The sequence below is a fragment of the Spinacia oleracea genome, chromosome 3 (genome assembly GCF_020520425.1).
Source record: "Spinacia oleracea cultivar Varoflay chromosome 3, BTI_SOV_V1, whole genome shotgun sequence".
Taxonomy (NCBI): Eukaryota; Viridiplantae; Streptophyta; class Magnoliopsida; order Caryophyllales; family Amaranthaceae; genus Spinacia; species Spinacia oleracea.
In genome coordinates, this window is record NC_079489.1 from 144,140,339 (window position 1) to 144,145,268 (window position 4,930).

Genomic DNA, 4,930 nt, shown 5'->3' on the forward strand with positions numbered 1-4,930 from the left:
GTTTATGACTGAAAGCTCCCACTTAAACCAATAAATTTACATGCTTTACTAATTTTAAACATAAAATTGTATTTCCTAGTCTACTCGGAAACATACAAATTTAATTTAAATTTAAAGCTCATATAAATTAATATTTGAATCCTTTAATTTAATTTCAGTTTATTAGATTAATAAATTTAAATTTATTCAAGGTTTTAATTTTAGTAAAATAATTAGTATAAATAAAATTTATAATAATTAGATTATTCAAAATTAAATTCAGAGAAAAAATTAAATTACGAATGTTTAAAATTAATTAAAATCGTTTTCAACCTGAAAATTTAAAATTAAATTTGAAACGCATTAATCGGATCAAGACGAGGCCATGGGCTTGCGCCCATGCCCCGTCGAGTGCACGAGGCAGCAGCGCCCCTCGACTGATCGCATAGCAAGGCACGAGCAGCAGCCACGCCTAGACGCAGCAAGCCGAGCCACGCCTAGGCGCAACAGCAGCTCGCTCGCTGTGGCGCAGCATCCCTTGCTGCCCATGCGCGCCTGCCTGCTCGGCTCGTGCCTTGCCTCATCGCCCCATCGCCCATGGCTCGCAGCACACACGCCCAGGCAGCCCATTGCCTTGCGCGCATGCCACGCTCGTTGCTCGCTGCATTCGTACCGCATGGGCGACGAGCTCCCTTGCGCGTCGTCGCATGCCCGCACTATACAACACCCCTTAAGGGTAACACGTAGTGTCCATTGCTTTGTTCGTGCAAAATTCATGAGCGAATTATATAAAAATCAAAACTTTTTAATTCAAATTTATAGACAAATTAATTAATCATATTAATTTCATAAATTTAGGGCGAAAAATCGAAAATTTATTATTCAATTAATTTCCGATTATCATGGATTCAAATCTAGGTCATTAAAATTTATCAAATTTAACAACTTTTATGGTGGTTTTAATCATGGATACCTAATTAAATTGTCAATTAATTATGAAAATCAAATCAAATTCTAAATTATTCGAATTTCAACAAATTAATTACAATTACAAATTAGGTTGTATAATTAACAAGCTTAGGCACATAAATTTTTTAAACATATACAGTAGGTCAATCAAAAATTCAAGATTTACAAACAAGAATCGCAAATATTTAATTTAACATCTTAAGAATTACAAATTTTGCATTCGAAAAACTAAAACCTCCGAAAAGTCATAGTTAGGCTTCGAATTTGGGAATTCTGGGTTCGGCATCAAATCTTTGATTTTAGTCAAAATTTTAAAACGCCGTTTATACATGCGAAATACACTATAAAATTATAAGATTTCGACCATTATTGACTAAACTGCCGAAAATTTTGCGAACATATAATTAAATAATCGCACGAATTTGTAATTAATTACCAAAAATTGAAAATTTCGAATTAATCACCCCTTTAATTCATTGCAAATTTATAAAATTTAACCATGTTAACTAATTATTATGGAATTAATTAGAGGCTCGTCACTACAAGAATTCCGGACTTTACCTACCAAAAATTACCGACAGCTCTAACATTGGTAGGTAATATACAAATTACCGACTTCTTCATTTACAGCGGGAAATTACCGGCCGAAAAAATTGACAGTCGAAAATTAACGACCGAAAAAATTATGTACCGACCGTATAGCAGTAGGTACTTCTTTTTTCAACTTTTAGAATACGACTGATCCTCCTAGTATAAAAAAGAAAACCCTACATTCTCTTCTTCTCTCCGCCTCCCTACATTCTTTCTTCTCTTGTTCTCTCCGCCTCCCACTCCATCCTCTCACATCACATTCTTTCTTCTCTTGTTCTCTCCGCCTCCCACTATTTTCTCTCACCTCATCTTCCTCTCGTTCTTTGACCTCTTTCACTTTCTCATCTCCACTTAATCTCAACTCGTGTTTTTCTTCTTGAATTTGATAACCAAAGATCAAATTCTAGAAAGATTCAAATAAAGAATTGTTGTGGCAAATTAGTCGGGCGAAGATGAAAGGTAAAGTATTCAAATAAAATCAAGGAGCTTCGGTTGTTAATTTTAATTTTTGTTTTATTAGGTTGATTTATTTAGTTCAGATCTGTTTGGTTGGTTTAATTTTTTCGTTTGTAATTTGGACTATTTGGATATGAGTGATAATTGTGGTCTTTGTTCTTCATACAACTCAATAATTTATGTTGTTGAAATTTAATTTTGATTGTAGGTGAAAATCTGAAGGAATCGAGCAAAAATTTGATATGAGGAACTCAAGCAGTGAAGCAGCACCGAATATTTGATGTGACGGGGTACTGTACTCAAGCAGCAGCAGCAACACGGAGGAACTCAAGGGAAAATCAATTTTTTTTAAAGAAAATTTAGATAAGTCTGACATTTATTAGTGTATATTGTTTGGTAGTTTTATTAGATTTTTAGATCCTAAGTTATTTTTTACGGATTTTTCATGAAATACCCCCGAATTTTGGCGTAATTCACCAAATGCCCCTCGACTTTCAGTAATTCACCAAATGCCCCTCACAAATGACTTAATACCCAAAATACTCTTACTAATGATGCGCCGTTAGTCCTCCGTTAACCTAATTTTCAAATTCACCAAATACCCCTATTTTAATACTTATTTCACCAAATACCCTTATTCAGAAACTTAATTCACCAAATACCAATAACTTAAAATTACTCATTTTGATGCTCAACGGCTAGTTTTTGTGTTTGAAAATTAGCCGTTGCTTATTGTTTGCTTATAAATACTCTTTTTCTGACTGTTTATTGTAGTTTTCCTATTATTTTGTTAATTTCATATCATTTTTGTCATGAGTTTTCTTTCAAAATCATCATCCACACCCAATGAGTCCACATATGTAAGAGTCCCAAATAAATTTTGTTATCATGGGAGAAACTTTGACATCCGAATATCTGATACAACACTCAATCTGAAGCTCCGGTACAACACTAAAATAGAAAACACTCCTAAAAACACCTCAAAACGTCGCAACTCTTCAAGAAAATAGCTACTTCTTTTGTACCTTATTCTTTATGTGACCAATTAATTATATTTACCACGCAATCGGAAGGTATTCCTTTTTCAATATGGGAAATATCTTTAACATATGCAAACAGATTAAAAATAAAGCTCTTATTAATTTTATTCTAACGCATATGTTCCAGCTACCTTGGCTTCTATTGCTTCCATGCCACATATTTAACGTTAACTCCCTTTTGTCTCCTGTCTCTACTGCCTCTAAACATCTTTCTTCAATCTCCTAACTTTCTCTCAACCTTACAGTCGAGGCATAAAGGTTTTCCCACTTTTCTTTTGAGTTAGGTCCTATTGACATGGTCAGATTTATGGACAAATGTCTATTTTTGGATTTGAGGGAAGAAGAAAAAAAATGAAACTAAGGTATGTTCCAAAGCTCATGAACCAAGGAAAAAACATGAATCTTGGCACAAAGATTTGCCTCCAAACTCAAGATTTTCACATCATGAATCCAAGTTGAAATCGAGGTTGTGATAAAAATGTATGTGTTATTGAACTTGATTTCTTAGTTTCTTTACCATTCGGACAATAAGAAAATTAAGGTGTTAGCTTTAGATTGAATTACTTCAGCTTCACTTACATAAGATCCCTTTGAAAATGGGGTTTTTTGGCCTTTTGCTCAGCTAAAGTGCATTGTCTTTACTGGATGAGGCCTGAACTTATTGGATCATAATTGAAACTTACTGAGTGTTGTATCGGAGCCTCGGATGGAAATTTCCTCCCATAATATTAGAAATTGTTTGGGACTCTTACATATGTGGATTCATGGGTGTGGATGATGATTTTGAAAGAAAACTCATGACAAAAATGATATGAAATTAACAAAACAATAGAAAAACTACAATAAATAGTCAGAAAAGGGGTTTTTATAAGCAAACAATAAGCAACGGCTAATTTTCAAACATAAAACTAGCCGCTGAGCATCAAAATGGGTAATTTTAAGTTATGTGTATTTGGTGAATTAAGTTTCAGAATAGGGGTATTATATGAAATAAGTAATAAAATAGGGGTATTTGGTGAATTTAAAAATTAGGCTAACAGAGGACTAACGGCGCGTCATTAGTAAGGGTATTTTGGGTATTAAGTCATTTGTGAGGGGCATTTGGTGAATTTCTGAAAGTCGAGGGGCATTTGGTGAATTACGCCATAATTCGGGGGTATTTCATGAAAAATCCGTATTTTTTATATGATATACATTGTATTCTCAATTTTATCATATTAATAATACTGCAAAAGTTTAGTTTATGTTAAGTTGAAATATCAAATTTTGGCTATAGGAAAACTCAGTTGGAAATCGGTGCACCGGATACTATTTAGGTATTCTGGTGGCTGGTTTCCCATTTTTTTAAATTTTGAGACCTAAAAATACCGACAGCTTTTGTCAATATCACCTACTGATAATTTTTACCTACCGACTACTGGTAGGTAATTACCTACTGACCATTGGTAGGTAATCATTATAATTACATACCACTGGTCAGTAGGTAAAAACCTACTGTCGAGCAGTCGGTAATTTTTACCTACCGCTAGGCAGTCTGTAATAATAATTACCGACCCGCCCAATACCTAGGGATCATTACCGACTGTTTTGTAGTAGGTAATAAAATTACCGACTGTTTTTCAATGATTGCCGACTGTTTTTTGCGGTAGGTAAAACAACAAATTCTTGTAGTGCGTGATACCACTGTTAGGTTATGATACATATAATTGAATATAAATCAGGCGGAAAAACCATAAATCCAAAAATCCAAATTAATTGCCACATAACAATTAGCATAATTTAGGACACATACACTTTGTAGCGTGCCCTCCCTAGCTGCGCCCGAACCAAACAAGAACAAGTCTAGCACTCCAAATGTCGTCCCTCCGTAGATAGTCCACAACACGTTCGGATCC

The 4,930-nt window shown here is 34.3% G+C and overlaps 1 long non-coding RNA gene across 1 annotated transcript; it reads left to right on the top strand.

Moving 5' to 3' along the window:
- Window positions 1-1,565: 1,565 nt before the first annotated feature.
- On the top strand, window positions 1,566-4,285 carry LOC110780822 (uncharacterized). Its single transcript, XR_002531570.2, has 2 exons — window positions 1,566-1,998; window positions 2,204-4,285. It is a non-coding gene; the product is annotated as an uncharacterized lncRNA (long non-coding RNA).
- Window positions 4,286-4,930: the final 645 nt, after the last annotated feature.